This window comes from Macaca fascicularis, chromosome 3 (genome assembly GCF_037993035.2).
Source record: "Macaca fascicularis isolate 582-1 chromosome 3, T2T-MFA8v1.1".
Taxonomy (NCBI): Eukaryota; Metazoa; Chordata; class Mammalia; order Primates; family Cercopithecidae; genus Macaca; species Macaca fascicularis.
In genome coordinates this window covers 8687591-8705419 of record NC_088377.1, presented here as the reverse complement: position 1 = coordinate 8705419, position 17829 = coordinate 8687591, and the positions used below count along the sequence as shown (strand labels likewise).

At 40.8% G+C, this 17829-nt stretch overlaps 1 protein-coding gene across 10 annotated transcripts in view; it reads left to right on the top strand.

Moving 5' to 3' along the window:
* Positions 1-17829, top strand: part of KCNJ15 (potassium inwardly rectifying channel subfamily J member 15) — a 49373-nt gene that overhangs the window by 25204 nt on the left and 6340 nt on the right. For 2 of the 10 annotated variants that reach the window (XM_065541376.2, XM_065541373.2), the window contains exon 1: positions 4737-4803. The exons of 7 other annotated variants lie outside the window; for them this stretch is intronic. The gene's annotated coding sequence lies outside the window, so the exon portion shown is untranslated. Of the gene's footprint in view, positions 1-4736; positions 17802-17829 lie in introns of those variants that run through there. One more of the 10 variants, XM_065541374.2, reaches the window with a different exon arrangement.

The following is a 17829-nucleotide window of genomic DNA, read 5'->3' as shown; positions in this document are numbered from 1 at the left end:
ATGCATAATATATACATTTTTTCATCCTGTTCTAACGTATTACATATATTTTATTTTATTTTTTTGACTTTTATTATAGGCACAGGGGTACATGTGCAGGTTTATTAAATGAGAATATTGCATGATGCTGAGGTTTGGTGTATAAATCCTGTCATGCAGGTAGTGAGCACAGTACCTGACAGGTGTTTTTAAAACCACTCCACAGCCCTCTAGTAGTCTGCAGTGTCTGCTGTTCCAACATTTATCTCCATGTGTGCTCAATGTTTAGCTCCTGCTATTATGAGTGAGAACATGTGGTATTTGGTTTTCTGTTCCTGCATTAATTTGCTTAGGATAATGGTCTCCAGCTCCATCCATGTTGCTGCAAAGAACATGATTTAATTCTTTCTTATGGCTGCATAGTATTCTGTGGTGTATTTGTACCACATTTTCTTTATCCATTCTACATTTATGGGCACCTGCCTTGTCTTTTGCTATGATGAATAGTGCAGAGGTGAACATACAAATGCATATGTCTTTTGGTAGAATGACATAGTTTCCTTTGGGAATATACCCAGTAACAGGATTGCTGGGTCAAATGACAGCTCTGTTTTAAGTTCTTTTGGAAATCTCCAGACTGCTTTCCACAGTGGCTGGACTAATTTACATTTCCATCAACAGTGTAGAAACTTTCCATTTCTTTGCAGCCTTGGCCAGCATCTACTTTTTGACTTTTAAGTAATAGCCATTCTGACTGGTGTGAGATGATATCTCTTTGTGGTTTTAATATGCATTTCTCTAATGATTAGTGATGCTGAGCATTTTTTCATGTTTGTTGACAGTTTGTATGTTTTCTTTTGAGAAGTGTCTGTTCATGTCCTTTGCCCATTTTTTTTTAAATGGAGCGATGTGTTTTTTGCTTGTCAATTTATTCAAGTTCCCCATGGATTCATTTTAAAATATGTATAAGATATAAACATTTAAAAGGATGAAGTGGAAGCTACATTTGAATACTTCTGTCATTTTGTCACTGTCCCTGCTTGGGTTACTGGTATACCCCACATTGGAGACATCTGCTGTAAAGAAGCAAACAGAGCCAAAAGGAATCTTGGAACTCTTTGTCTATGATGGTCGGCGTACAGGGGAACATGAAGTATACAGAGGAAGTAATTTGTTGGATGAAATTGAATATACTTATGTTTGTCCACAGTTTTTATCGGTTTTGTCATTTTGAGAAATGGACAACTAATTTTCTCTTCAAGACAGAACACTGTGGCATATTCTTTGTCCTACGAATCAGAATAGGAAGATGAAATCCTTATTTCTAATTGAATTGTTCAAATCAGTGAAGTATCCTCCACCTCAACAATGTGCCTAGCTGTGGACTGGATTCCTCTCTGGGTTTCTTCTCTGACCTAGAACATTGAGCACCATATCCTCAGGCGAGTGACGTTGCTTACTAAATCGAACTCTGAGTCCCCTTGCATGGCATCTCTGCCCACCCCGTGCCTCCCTCAAACATTAAGTTCCTACCGCATGCCAGGCCTTGTGTTTGCCACTCAGGATGAACTACTGAGCCCAGTCTATGGGGAATGGTAAGCTCCAAGACTGATCATTACAGCAGCACAGTATTATCATGAGGTGTGGACAATGACAAGGCAGAAGAAAGGAGGAAGATGAACTCTACCTGCATGCTGGAGGAGATGACATTTGAGCGGGGCCTCAAGGGGTGTGTAGGAGTTTACCAGGCATAGGGCAAAGAAGAAATATGGAATAAAGGGGTCAGCCTGAGCAAAGGTATAGGGCAGGAAATCTGCTTTATCAGCAGTATCTCTGGGTAAAGTGCAAACTCTTCTAATTCAGTCGATGAAATGAAACCTTAAAATGACATGAAATAATAGTTCTAAACTCTTAGTGAAAACTAGGTTATTGGATTTTGCAATAGATATTTGGAAATATCTCTGAGAGTAAATGATTTCATAAGGTTTGGCCACAACAGTGTGTGGAAAGTTTCTTTGTGTAATACAACACAGTAAGTACTTCTCATTTACAGTAAAATCTGGAATGCTTGGAAATGGTCTGTGCTAGGGAAATTGAATTTTCAGATTAACTGCATAAAAATGGAAAATCTGGTTGAAAAACCTTTCTAATTTTGTTTTCCTTTAGAGAGATAACTGCTGTTAACATCTTAGAGGTGTTTTATTTTGATCTTACCTAGAGAGAGAAACAGAGAGATTACACTGCATATTTAGCTGTATCAATTGCCTTTTAAAAAACATATTTAGCATTTTGTCATGACTTTTAAACACTGCATAATATTTCAGCCTGTAAATGTTTTATAAATTTAAAACCATTTCTATATTGTTGGTGACTCAGGTTTCTTCTAATGTTTTAGTATCATAACTAATATAGAGAACACTCTTGTACATTATCCGATCATACATTTCCTATTAAGTCTTAGAAGTAGACTTACTGAGTCAAGCAGTCTAACATAAATAGTTTAAAACTTTGAGTATACGTTGTCAAATTACTGCTTCCCTCAAAAAAGTTATGCCAGATGACTCTATCAGACACAGAACTTCTTTCTATGAAGGAAGCTCATTTCTGCAAACTTGTCAATGTGGAATGTTGCAATGTCTTTTAAAATTTTCAATAATTTGATAAGTGAAAAGTGAGTCCCTGGTGCCTTTGTGTTTCTTGGACTGATGGTCCCTCCTCAGTCTCCTTTGCCCTTATCTCTGACTCTGCCTGTTCTTAAGCCTGCCCAGACTCAGGCTCAGTCTGGGTTGCTCCTTCCACACTACTGTCTAAGGGGGAAGCTCCTGCACTTTCATGGTTCAAATTCCACTTGTCGGCTTATGTGCTAAAGGCATCCCTCCTGTCCACGTCTCTCTGTTGAAGGCCAGGCCCATCTGCACAGATCCTAGTGCTTACTTCTCTTTAGGTGTCTCCAAGCAGCCTCCAGTGCACACCTTCAAACCTGTACCCCAGGCATGAGATCCTCCTCCTGAATCAGGATTCTGCACAAGTGTGAGCTCCATGCTGGTATAATACCAAAACATTCAATCTGGGTGTCCCATAACATGTGCATAATGTTAAAATTACAGAGGAAGATCCAGTGTCCTCTGAATCAGTAAGATAGCCTCCGCCCACCCCACCACACCTCATTTCCGTGCCAGGAAGCCCGGGGTCATTGGTGAGACCTTGTCTTCTCCCTGCCTTGTCTACTTAACATCCACCTGTTGGAGATGCCTGTTGACTCCATCTGGGACCTGTCACCCAGAGCTCCTGGCTAGTAGCTCTCAAGCTACTAACACCGCCCTTGTCCATGCGTCAGTAATTTCAACTCAGATTACTGAAAGTGTCAATTAAACAGACTCTCAGCATCTATGTTTGACTCTTTCGAATCCATTCTCCATGCTGCATTTAACATGATCACTTTTAAAAGCAAGTTTGATCCTTTCTCTTCCTTGAATAAAACCCCAAGATACTCCTTGTGCTCCTAGGGTGGGGGTGACGGTCCTCAAGGAGCCCCCAAAACCCTGCATGGTGTGGCTCTGCCCTCGCTCCTGCCGGACCCTGCTCCCCTCTCCCCTACTCAACATCCTCCTTGTTTCCTGGAAGGTGCCAAGCTCCATGCTCCAACTCCAGACTGGGACATGTTACATACCCCATGTGCTAGTCTCTCATCCATCCTTGACTTTCTCCCCAGTTCTTCCCACAAATGTCTTTAAATCACTCATCTAATGATCTATTTAATGCCTCTCTTCCCCGTTTTCTTTCAAACTACCCAAGAGCAAGGACCAAGTCACTCTCACTGCTTCATCAGCAGCACCCTGTGCCATTCTTAGCACATAGTTGGTGCTCAATAAATTCTTGCCACACAAACCAATAAATAAATGTTAAAGTGTTGAAATGTCTTTTCACCTTTTGAACATTTTTTGAATTGTGTTTCTACACACGTTGCCCACTTAGGAGGATGAAGGCTCTTGCTGATTTGTGAAAATTTTATATGAACCCTCTGCTGTTCATCTGTGGTAAATGTGATTTCTTTTGATAAGTCGTATTTTATGTTTTATTCGTGGTATGCATATGATGATAACAGTTAACACTTGTATAATGATTAATACTAATCATTATACTAACCATATGAGCAGACAGAGTTTTATAGCGCTTTATATGTTTTTACTTCACACGACCCTATGAAGCATAGAAATTATCATCATTGTCATTCTGCATATGAGGAAACCGAGTCTCAAAGGGGTTAAGAAAGTTGTCCAAAGTCACACAGCTGGTGTTAACAGAATCAGGGTCCCGTGCTCTTAATCTTTACACTATACTGCCTCTGAAGAATTATTTTTTTTTAAGTACAGAAGAGATAATGTTCAACCTGACTTTTGAAGGACAGGGGGGAGTTAACCAAGAAAGGGAGAAAATGAAGAAACTTCAGGAAGGAATTGCATGTGCCAGATGTGGGCTGAGAGGGCACCCAGCTGCTCAGGAAGGGGCAAGTATACACCCAGGCTCTATTCTGAGGTGAATAAAGCTGGAGAGGGAGTGAGAGCCAGGGCTTAAGAGTCTTTTTGGTTTTCCAAGGTGTTCAGGATTTGTCTTGTCAGCAGTGGGAGATACCGGAGGATTTATGAAAGGGAGTATTGTCTCAATTAATACTCTAGGTGGGTACGCTTTCTCTTTCCTGGTAAGAGTTATGATGAAACCATGGCAATATAAAGTTACATGTGACTGAGTGATATATTAGCTGTAAAAATCCTCCTTCCTACTTCTGAGAAGTGCTACAGTAAGGCTATGAAGACCAAGCATTACGTATGTATCTGAGCTGTTTTCTGTTATTTCCCCCTCTGTTTTTAATGTCAGAAGAAACTGTACCATTACTTCTAGAGTAGAAGATGTTGGAATGTCTCCTCATTGGTCTTACTGTTCCAGTCACATGAGCACCAATGTGATGTTCCTTACTAACATTAGTGCCTGCAAGGATATCCTACTGGAAAGGGGATTAGCTGTGATTTTGTTAAGCGTGCAGCCAATGTTTATAAAAGACACTGAGATGGCTGTTAAACATGTCAAGAGATTGTGTACAAGTGGAATAAATCAAGGAAAATTCTATAGGTTGGTCTGATTCTGTGGTATTACCAGAATTACTCGTAATATCTACAGCATTTAGAAACTTCATCCACAGTCAGATTTAATCCCAGGGCTATGAAGCCTGGAGAATATATGGGTAGAACTCAGGAGAATCCACGATCTCACATGAGGGGAAAAGAATAGCAGTTTATTTTAAATGGCCTCTAACTAAAATTTGTATTGAGTGTGTGCAACAAACCACAGATGTACTAGCTACAACTGTGACTCTGTCATAGTGGAAATCACAGACATTTCAATATCACATTCCAGCCATTTCAGAGACCTTGAAATAACATTGCTGCTCACCACACCTTCAGAACATTAGCTCTGATTTAATGCTTGGAAACGTATAATTTTGTTTTTTCAGTACCATAATAGGTGCATTTTAATATCCTTGGTGTCTTCTGTAATCTTTGTGACTTTGCTTTTATCTGTTTGAACAGTTCATTCTGAGAAGGCAGGCATGTGTCTCACTAGTCCACCAAAAAAAGACCATAACATAAAATGTTAAAAGCCCCTAAGCTAATATCTTAAAAACGAGACAAACTTCTTAGCTTTTCTGACACCTCTGCTAAGCCATGCATGAAAAGGCTATGCCCCCATCTCACAATGGTTAGATTTGTTTTCAGAGTTTTTAGTACTGGGAAAATCTGGATTGCTTTTTTTCCTCCAAGAAGAATGTCTTTACGTTAAACCCTGTCTTTAAGTTTCTTGGCCTTAGGAATGACTCTTGAGCACAAGTTTGCATTTCCCTAGGGATGCCAGATTTAGCAGATTTAGCAAATACAAATGTACGGCCACTCTGTACTATGTATATTTATAGCTACATGTATGTAAATAGTACATATATATCTCTGAATTTCAAATAAACAATAATTTTAGTATAAGCATATAGCAAATAATGCATGTGACAGACTTACACTAAGTTATTTGCTGTCCATCTGAAATTCAAATTTAATTGGGCATCTTGTATTTTATCTGGCAACTCTAAAAACACCAAATTTGGGCCAATAGTCCTCCGGCTAATTAACTACAGATGGTTAGAATGTGTTTTCTTACACTGTACAGTGATGGAAATTAGTTAACTGCCAAATGTCTTAATTTTTTATTGAATGTGAAGATATTTTTAAGTTCTACATTTCTACATTTCTTTTTTTTTTTTTTTTTTTTTTTTTTTTTTTTGAGACGGAGTCTCGCTCTGTCGCCCAGGCTGGAGTGCAGTGGCCGGATCTCAGCTCACTGCAAGCTCCACCTCCTGGGTTCACGCCATTCTCCTGCCTCAGCCTCCTGAGTAGCTGGGACTACAGGCGCCCGCCGCCTCGCCCGGCTAGTTTTTTGTATTTTTAGTAGAGACGGGGTTTCACCGGGCTAGCCAGGATGGTCTCAATCTCCTGACCTCGTGATCCGCCCGTCTCGGCCTCCCAAAGTGCTAGGATTACAGGCTTGAGCCACCGAGCCCGGCCTAAGTTCTACATTTCTTATTATCACTCAATGATCACAGAATCTGTTTTCAACTTTGCGACAAGCAAACAACTGAGAAATACTACCAGTCTTTAAAGCAGATTTTGGTATAAACTGTGTTTCACTGAGATACAATTTCTGTATCAGAGAAATGTGGTCAAAATGTAGACTGATAGTGAGACTGAATTTCAAAACTTTTTGACATTCATCCCATTGTTAAATAACTTGGTTTTAAATCAAGCACAAGTCGTAATTTCCATTGCCTGGGATGAGATTCATGCTAATAACTAATATGAATGCCAATAAAGATAAGAAGTTTACCTTTGCATGCAGGTGAATTACATCAAAGTCCATTAGTCATCAATTTACAGAGACTGACAACTCCACATTTATTTCAAATAAAAGAAAATGTAGTAGTCAGCATGAGGCCAAAAAACAAGCCAGCCTGAAATTGGTACCCATATTTATAACGTGCTTTCTATGTTTCCATGCCTTCATCACAGTGCAAAATATTATAAATGTGAAGCAAAGAAAGATAAATGTGAGTGGTAAAAAGTGGCAGACTCAATATCTTAGTGAGAGATTGAGGTTTATTTAAGGGAAAATCAATTTGGAAGTATTGCAAATTATATGATGATGCGGCCTAAAAAGGCATGATCCAGTCTCAAGCAGCTTCTCATGTTTTACAGAAACAGGATTTAAGAAAACCAGCATCACTACTTACTTCCCACGTGTCATCTCCTGTGAATGTTCCAACCATGTCCACTTTGAAGTGTCATTAAATAAAACAACACATTAAGCCAGGCATGGTGGCTCACGCTTGTAATCTCAGCACTTTGGGAGGCCGAGGTGGGCAGATCACTTGAGGTCAGAAATTCGAGACCAGCCTGGCCAACATGGTTAAACCCCATCTCTACTACAAATACAGAAATTAGCCAGGTATGGTGGTACATGCCTCTAATCACAGCTACTTGGGAGGTTGAGGTGCAAGAATCATTTGAGCCCAGGAAGTGGAGGCTGTAGTGCGCCCAGATCGCAACATTGCACTCTCCAGCCTGGGCAACAGAGCAAGACTGTCGAAAATAAATAAATAAAATAAAATACTTGCTTCTCAACCAGTATTGTCTGCAAAAACAGAAGCTTTCCACTCTGACTTATGCCACAGTCAGACAAACCCAAATGCTGTGGATTTCCTTCTCCTTAACCAAATGGTACTGTTTTGAGCCATCTTCTCCTCTGTTTTAGGTTTGGACTAATCCAGACAAAAATAGTGAAATTCCACGAGTCTATTGAAGAAATCTCTTTCCTAAAGAGAAAATTGGGGCTAGGCGCGGTGGCTCACACCTGTAATCCCAGCACTTTGGGAGGTCGAGGCAGGTGGATCACTTGAGGTCAGGATCACTTGAGGTCAAGACCAGCCTGGCCAACATGGTAAAACCCCATCTCTACTAAAAATACAAAAATTAGCTGGGTGTGGTGGTGCACACCTGTAATTCCAGCTACTTGGGAGGCTAAGGAAGGAGAATCGCTTGAATCTGGGAGGTGGAAGTTGCAGGGAGCTGGATCGTGCCACTCCACTCCAGCCTGGGTGACAGAGACAGACTCTATCTCAAAAAAAAAAAAAAGAAAAAGAAAAAGAAAAAGAAAAAGAAAAAAAGAAAAAGAAAATTGAGCAGTGCATTATGGAGGCTGACACAGTACAATTTGCCTCCTGACCCCCTCCCCACTTACTTCCAGACATCAGTGTTCCTGTTTTGCCAGTCATCTCACAACAATGCATGTCCAAGCCACGCTGTGATTAGAGGGAGAATATGCTTATTACCCAAGTTCTTCACATGTTGGAGCAGGGAGAGGCCGAGGGTGGTAAACCACAGGAAATTTCCATTTGCCCTCCGCTGTGGCACTCTCACTCTACAGGGAAGTTAGTTGTTATTAAGTAATAATGTTCAGCTGAGGTTGGTCACTCGTAACAACAGACAGATGTGTAATGTTTTATTTGGGTTAGCCAGCTCTCTCACAAATAAAGGGCCTGAAATTAAACTGTCTTTATGAAAATATTCAGCAAATGATACCTCTGGCTTATTCCAGTGTTCAGATTCTTTGCCATGGAAAATGGAAAATGAGTCCCCTGTTGAGCCCAGTATCTGTTTAAACTTGTCTTTGTCGAGTAGAGAAGGGTTGATGTTCTATGAGATTTAAAAAAAGTTTTTAAAGAATTCGCATCGAGGAGTAAAGGGAACAACTATGCAAACCACATTTAGAGATGGAAAACAATTGTTTTTTTTTTTAGTACTTATGGAATTTCAAACAACAATAATGGAATAGAAACATAGGGGAAAAGCTACATATCTGACCGCAGAGGCAAATTGCATTATTACACGCTCACATGCAGTGCAAATGTGGATTGGTCTGTAAAGGAGCACTTGTTGCTTTTCTAATGCATCGTAGGGTGAGAGGGGCACCTCTCCAATTTGCCAAGGCATCACTGGCAAACTCCAGCACCGAACGGCTTGGGGAAATGGAGTTCTTTGGAAGACAGGTTTTTGGGAACTGCATCCCCAGAAATCTGGTTCAGTAGCTCAAGTGTGGAGCCTGAGAACCTGAATTTCTGATGATAGGGGTGCTGCGGTTGGATGAGGGGAGAGGGGTCACACTATTCTATGCCACCCTGTCTTCAGTAGCCAGTGAGATGGATAACTCATCTCAACATATAGCATGACCACGAAGAGAGATACCTACCCATAAAATGGACGAAGATTTACAAAAGCTTGTTTCCAGCTCTCACCTTGTTACTGGCTCAGTAACCTTGAACAAGTTACTCAAGTTTTTTGAGCCTTTTATCTCCCCAGATATAAAGTGTAGAGTTTAGACCAGATCAGCACTCCTCAAAGTGTTCTCAAATGTCACAAAAAGGCTAAACACATACACACACACACACACGTATATATAGCTACAGTCAAGCAAGTTTTATAACTGTAGGACATCTCAGAAACTGTAGTAAACACATGTGCAATGTGGCTCTCCAAAGAGTGAAAACAATGGGGTGTTTGGGGGCTCAGCTCCAGCTCCGGTAGGCAAATCCTTCCAAAATTATTTAACCACAAATCCCTTTATGTGTGTGGAACACCTGAATCACACACTTCAGCAAGAGAACGCCTAATGTCCTCCAGCCTTAACTTTCCCAGCCTAGAATCTCGGTTCTCTCCACAGTCCTCCAATGTTCCCAGCCAGGCCAATGCTAAACGCTTCCCTTAATGATACCCATTATCCAAGGAAGAAACCTGAGAGCAATTTTCTACTGATTGTTTGCTTTTTTCCAGCAATTCTCAACTTTTCGCCAAGACATTACACCCGAACTTCTATCCCCAAGGAAATATTTTCTAACTAAAAACTCCACCTGGCAACTGCAGTGCTTATAGATTTAACCCCAGTGACTCTCCATTCCTTTGTTTGAAAGTAATGAGAATAAATTTTAGACAATCGAATTTCTTGGCTTATTCATGTCCTCCATATTCCAGATAACTTTTAAGTGTTGAAAACTATAGTGGTTTTCCAAGTGTAGTCTGAGGTCTAACAGCATCGGGGATATCTGGGAAACTGTCAGAACTACAGACCCTCTGGCTGCACCCCAAACCTGCTGAATCGGAAATTCTGAGGTGGGGCCCAGTAATTTGCATTTTTATCAACCCCTCCAGGTGATTCTAAAGGGCACTGAAGTTAGAGATCCAGTGTTGAGATCAGAAGCATGGACTATGGATTCCAACATACCTTGTGCTATATCACAGTTCCTTTGTCTGGAATATGGGAATAATAGTAGTACCTACTTCAGAGTCTATGTGAGAATTAAATTAATATATAATACCTAATATCAGGCCTGGCACAGGGTGAGCAATGAGTCAATTAATTATAGCTGCTTAATCTATAATGGATGCTGACGCGTAGTGAGCAGGAACTTAGCTTTGTCACACTGCACCATGAGCCTCCTTTGCAAGCTAATGCCAATGATGGTGGTTAGATGGGAGTGCAGCCATGGGAACAGACAGAGCTGGTTTGCTCACCAGGTGCTCCATTTGTTAACTTTGTGAATGCATGTAAATTAATTTCTCTAAGCTTAGTTTCCTCACCTAGAAAATAGAGAAAATAATTTCTTCCCAAAGTAAAGAGAGGGATTCAATAAGATAATATCTATAACTGCTTTGAAAAGTGCCTGGACCTTTTTAAGTTGTCACTTCCCAAATGAAAGCTATCAATGACCTAATGATAGTGGTACCTGGGCAGCCCAGTGTGTCTATGTGATTACAGATCCTGAGGCCACTAGGTCCTTAAACTGGGGCTTCTTGCTCCACAAAATATTAGAATGATAGGATATGATGCCCTTACAACTTTCCCTAAAAAGTTATCTTATCATGATACATGTAAATATTGACTCAGAAGTAATCAAAAGAGAATTAGTCACCTTTTCTATGTTGTTCTTAGGGTTAAGGCAAGCCATTCTTTCCATTACAATCTTGTTCAATTTGGGTTCTTTTTGTATTCAGTGTTTAGTCATAGACCAACATTCAGAGTTTACATTAAGACTATTTCAGAACTCAGTTGGGTGCAGTGGCTCTCAACTGTAATCTTAGCTGTTTGGGAGGCTGAGGTGAGCGGATCACCTGAGGTCAGGAGTTCCAGAACAAGCTGGCCAACATGGTGAAACCCCATCTCTACTAAAAAATACAAAAATTAGCCAGGCGTAGTGGCGGGTGCCTGTAATCCCAGCTACTTGGAAGGCTGAGGCAGGAGAGTCGCTTGAACCCAGGAGGCAGAGGTTGCAGTGAGCCAAGATTGTGCCACTGCACAATCTTGTGACAGAGTGCTGTCTCAAAAAAAAGAGGATATTTCGGAACTTTACATCTTTCCTTTAAATGCAGTACCTTTTAGGTCAGGCGTATAATCCTAAGATAAAAAAATATGTGTTAATAGTGAATGTCTCTGTGGTTAGGTTTCACTAGGTTTTGCCTTGCTAACAACTCTAGGAACTGTGTGGCTTACAGCAACAAGAATTTTTCTCACCTGTGTTTCAAGTCGGCTGTAGTTGAATTATGGCTCAGTTCCAAGTTTCCTTCTTCCCACTTAACCAGAAGGAAGGAACAGCCCAATCCATGACCCACCCACATGCAAGGCAAGCCATGTGATGAGCCCGACACCTCTCTTCAGGCATGGTGTGGGTCACTGCTGCTCACACTCCATTGGCCAAAGCAGGTGACAGGGCCACACCTGACACAAGGGAGCAGGAAACACACACCCCATTCCCACTACACCCCGGCAGGGACAGGCCCAGGGAAGGATCCTTTGTGGATGGACTCAGCCGAGAGGCACAGCAAATAGTTGCGAGCAACATACATCAACCACAACCTCCCAAATTGTCACAGCTTTACCAATAATTTCCAAGTTCAAACATATCTTCCAAACACAGGCCACTGACAGGAAACTAGCTTACAAGTGTGCTGTCATCTCAACTGGTGCTTCCCCTGAAATCCTGATAATTCCCCTGGAGGAGAATGAGTGATTCTGGAGCCTCCAAGGAGCTGTCATTCTTTCTGGGCCATCCTCAGTCCTCAGTAGTCTAAGGAAAAAGTGCTTTTGCAGAAGCAAAGTAGAATTTCCCCAGGAGATACAAACCAAAGGATTGCCCTCTGGAATCTGCTGAGAATCCACTTTGTCCACTTTACTCTTTTTCAGTGAACATGTCTGTTTCTGAGGCCACTTGGCAAAGCCATCTGTGCCCTTGGTTGGCATGGATGAGTTAAAAGCTGGACTTAGAACAGTCAGACCAGCTTTTAAAGTGGATCCTTCACTGCTCTGTAGTGTAGGGAGGAAAATGGCCCAAGGCCAAGGCCAAAGGTCATGGTGCATGTGCTCCTGTGACCACAGTCAAGGGAGCCCAAGAGGAGAGCGAAGCCTTTATTCTCAATTGTTTTAAACCTCCTGAGCTCACTGAACCCCAAGTAGATTCTCGTCAAGCATTTTTTTTCTACTTAATATTTAAAACTGTGATACTTAAAGTCAAATTTAATCCAGGCATTTTTTATTTCTGGACAAAGAGATCATTGAAAAATTAATTTAACAGAAACATTTGACATGCAAAAAAGCAAAAAAGCTTTTTAAGCAACTTTTCTTACAAACAGGAAGTTATGTCTTTTCAGAGCTTAAAAGTGAGATCCACCACATGTTAATTTTAGTCTGGAAATCCAAAGTTACGATATGATTTAGATTTCACTAACTCAAATCCAAAGTTACGATTTGATTTAGATTTCACTCTTTATACCTCATCACCCTGGTTAATGGGCATGGAATGAGGTCACTGAAGGCCTGGTTGAGGAACCCTGGTTTTGGGGAGCCACTGTCTCCCCATTTTTCTGTAAGTGGGAAATGTCTTTTCTGTGGGGCCTTTGCTTTGTTAGTTCACTCTGAAACACAGAATGAAGTTTCCTCGAGATGGGCAAATTGAAAACCTCCAAAATCTGGCTTAACAGAGCTCTAAGTTTTAAAGACATCAATGTTGTACTTACTAGGAATTAAAAAAAAAAAAAAAATCATTCTTAAACTGAATTTATTTTCCCTAACAAAGCATCCATGTGACAGCTTGACCATCCCCATTTTATGCATACTTTTGAAAAAAAATCTTTTTATTGAGGTACAATATGCATATATAGTTTACTATCTTTAGCATTTCAAGTATACAGTTCAGTGATAATAAGCACGTTTCAATTCTTTTTTTCCCTTTCACCCCGCTTCAAAGTCTCTAGTAACTATGAAACTCCTCTCTATTTTCATGAGATCCACTTTTTTTTTTTCCCCCTGAGATGGAGTCTCAGAGTTTCACTCTGTCGCCCAGGCTTGTGTGCAGTAGCACAATCTCGGCTCACTGCAACCTCTGCCTCCTGGGTTCAAGTGATTCTCCTGCCTCAGCCTCCTGAGTAGATGAGATTACAGGCACCTGCCACTACGCCCAGCTAATTTTTGTATTTTTAGTAGAGACCATGTTGGTTAAACTGACCATGTTGGTCAAACTGGTCTCGAACTCCTGACCTCGTTATCTGCCCACCTCGGCCTCCCAAAGTGCTGAGATTACAGGCATGAGCTACCATGCCCAGCCGAGATCCACTTTTTTAGCTCCCACATATGCGTGAGAACATGTAATATGAGTCTTTCTGTGCCTGGCTTATTTCACTTAACATGATGGCCTCCTATTCCATCCATGTTGCTGCAAATGGCAGGATTTCATTCTTTCTTATGGCTAAATAATATTCCATTGTGTATATACCACATATTCTTTATCCATTCATCCATTGTTAGACACTGGGTGGATTCCACATCTTGGCTGTTGGAAATAGTGCTACAATGAACATGGGAGGGCAGGTATGTCTTCAAGACACTGATTTCATTTCCTCTGGATCTATATCTAGTAGTGGGATTGCTGGAGCTTATGGAAATTCTAATTTTAGTTTGTTGAGGAACCTCCATACTGTTCTCCATAGTGACTGCACTAATTTACATTCCCACCAGCAGTGTAGGAGGGTTCCCCTTTCTCCAATCTGGAGGAGCTCATTTTTGAGACTTAGAGAAAAGTGATAGCATGTACACAAGGGTTGACTAGCATAAATAAAGGCTGAAAATCTCTTAGGGGAATTAAAGATTTATCTGAACTTAATTTTAGCTAATGTTTTTACTAGAATTATTTATATATATTTCCTAAAGCTATAAATGTTACAATACATGCTTATATATTCTACAACATATACTGTTTATATAACATTTATAATAATACTTGTTAGTAATATGTTACAGTTTTGATCAGATTCTCCATATATTCCTGCTTTAAAACATCCATGGCCTTGAGTCCCTGGGTAGTTGGCATTCAACTATGAGGATGGCAGAGGTTGTACATTCCTGGAGTGGATACACAGCTGTTCTCAGTGCCTCTGTGAAATGATGTTATTTTAGGATGCTAAGGGAAAGTTGAGCCATAAGGCTCTTTGTCAAGGGGAAACCGTATATCACGTGTGGTTCCCAGTGTGTGTTCCTGGAGCACCAGAGACACCATCACCTGAGGACTCGTTAGACGTGCACATTCTCAGGCTTCACCCCAAACCCGCTGAATCAGCAACTCCGAGCCTTCCAGGTGATTCTGATACGGCTAAGCTTGAGCCCCTGCGTCAGGGCGGTTGCAGGCATGGGCACAAGAGCCTTGCTGTGGAATGTACCACTGCCCTGTGTCTGCTGTTGGGAACTTGGGCAAGTCGTTTACCCTCTCTGTGCCTCAGTTTCCTAATCGTGGGGATAATGATGGTGCCTACCTCTCAGGGTTGGCGTGAGGGTTAAATAAGTTTCCATGTGGAAAGCACTTAGAACAGTGGCAGGCATGTGGTGGTTTAAGTGTTATCTATTTATGATGATGATGATTGTCATTATCGATTTGAACTTTTATTGCTATCATAACTTCTCTGAATAGTTATCACATTATCTTATTATTGCTATAGTTACTATTTATCTGCATCTTTCCCACTGTGGGCCACTCTGGCTCCATTCTTATCTATTATTTGCTCATGTATTTCTTCCAACCGGTCAGTAGCTTTCCGGTCATTTCCAGGTTGATTTCTCTGATGGAACAGTGTGTTCCAGCTTGCTGTGGTGGGTTTTTGGATTGTTCATCCTTTTAAGAGCCTCTGTCTTTGATGGAATTTTTTTCCTCCCTCAAGATGGCAATGGGTACTACCCTTCCATTTCCCATTCTCCTTGCTGTGTCCCCAACACTGGAAGTGTAGTTCTCCATATAGCTAAGTACCTTCTGTTTCATTCTGTTTCAGAGTGTGTTTATTTTCTTTCCTTTAACTTCAGAAAACAAATGCTCACAGCATAAGCACTCAGTGACCTCAGATCGTAAATCTTTTACTGGTTTGAAGTAGGAGAAAGTGATACTGACCTATCCATTCAATAGTTGTAAGAACTTCACTTAGGTAGATATCACCATTCAAAGAATTGCAACCCCAACCCACAAACTGAAACGATACAACAAAAACTGCAGAAATAAACATTACTTCCAGAAATTAAAGAAAACAGATAATGGTTTATGTGAAATATTGCTTAGCTGGGAGGATTAACCCTTTTCCCATTTGCCTTGAGAATGCTCACTGGCATCGCTTGAGGCTGCAGCATTTACCTGGAGATGATTTTGCTACACAGTATATCTCTTTTATTATTATTTTCATGTCACTCTAGTATATCAACTTTGGAAACAAAAGACATCATTTTCTTTATAACATTCTGTTTTTAGTAGTGGTATTTTTATTCACCAAATATAGTAATTCTCGATTGCTGAAAATGTCAAATCCTGGAAAACACAGCGTTCCTATACATGATGTTAACATCGGTCTCCAACAGTTGTTGGCCAAAGATTCATTTGATGAATCCGATTTTTCTGAAATAGTAGATTCCGATGATTCAGATGATTCTGATGTTAGTTCTGTTTAGAAATAACTCCAAGAACGATTTTTATGTTTTATTTTCTTTTTTTTTTTTTTTTTTTTTTTTGAGATGGAGTCTGGCTCTGTCACCCAGGCTGGAGTGCAGTGGCGCGATCTCGGCTCACTGCAAGCTCCGCCTCCCGGGTTTACGCCATTCTCCTGCCTCAGCCTCCCGAGTAGCTGGGACTACAGGCGCCCGCCACCTCGCCCGGCTAGTTTTTTGTATTTTTTAGAAGAGACGGAGTTTCACCGTGTTAGCCAGGATGGTCTCGATCTCCTGACCTCGTGATCCGCCCGTCTCGGCCTCCCAAAGTGCTGGGATTACAGGCTTGAGCCACCGCGCCCGGCCTCTATGTTTTATTTTCACATTGAAAATCAATCAGATTTGCTTCAGCCTGGAAAAACATGTTTATGTAAAGTTAAATGAGCACTGGTGGCAAGTTGTGCTTTTTTTTTTTTTTTTAATGGGAAAAAGGTTAAGATAGGGGAAATTAGAAGAAAATATTCTTCTCTCATTCTTTATGTTTTTATCTTTTGGGAAACTGTTATTGTTGCTTACCATGTTAGAAGTTAAGCCAGGTCTATTGAAGAATCACTAAGGGAAAATAACCTAAGGCAGTAACATAAAATTATATGAAATAAGAGTATGTATGAACAATGGTTTAAACTTCATGAAAGAAGTCTGCTGAGGAATAAAATTCTGTAAATTAAGAGCCTATGAGGAAGTGCAATTCCTAAAGCCTATGGGTAAGATTGATGGGCACAAGGAAGATTCTGGGTCTTCATAGAGCACTGACAAAGAGGTCCATTGCCAAACATGCTGTGGCCACACTGGCAGGATCCAGCCTGTAAGAAGCTGCACAGGTTAATCTGGAATACTTCAACTATAAGAGAGTAATAACTGTAAGTAATTGGTGGATCAGAAGAAATGTAGGAAGTATAAGTGTGCCTATGTGTGTGTGAGGCATAAAAACATATGGGTGGAGACAGATGGATGACAGATAGATAGATAGAGATGATAGATAATTGATAGGTAATAGATCAATAATTGATAGATGATTGATAATAGGTAGGTAGATATTTAGACCGGTAATAAATAGATAATAGATTGATAGGTGATAGATAATAGATGATAGATTAGATAGATAATTGATAGATAATAGATTGATAGAAGATAGATAAAGGCAGATAGCTTAGGAAGAATTATTTTCAAAAAGTAGATGCAAAAGAACCTCTTGAATTTAGAGGAGATTACATGAAACTGTGAACGTTTAAGGGGATTTTGTGGTGGACTGACAGGAACCCTGGGCTAGCTTCCAAAGACTTTGGACCTCGTTCTTTCTGCCAGGACCCAGCTGTGTCAAGTGGGATGGTTCTGACAATCTTTTCCACTCTAATGTCCTATGACTCAACAGTAGCAATGCATTTCCACAGGCGGTAAAAATATTCTAGACTCTTCCCTTCCAGCGCTCACTGTTTACTTCCTCTGCATTTCCCCTTCCTGCCTCCCCGTGTGCTGGTCAGTTCATAGCGGGCCTCAATGAGGGTGGGTTAACCCTCTCTTTCCAGGGTGTTTTGCTACGGAGCTCCCTCCAGGGGCTGGGAACTGTGTGGTGAGGGCTGTGGTTGGGGTTCAGCTTCCTTCTTAAATCGTTCCTTGAGCCTTTACCCTATTCTGTGCAACTGCGCCAGATTTCCAGGGATTGGAAGGTAAATGCCACGGCGTAACTCTTAGAAA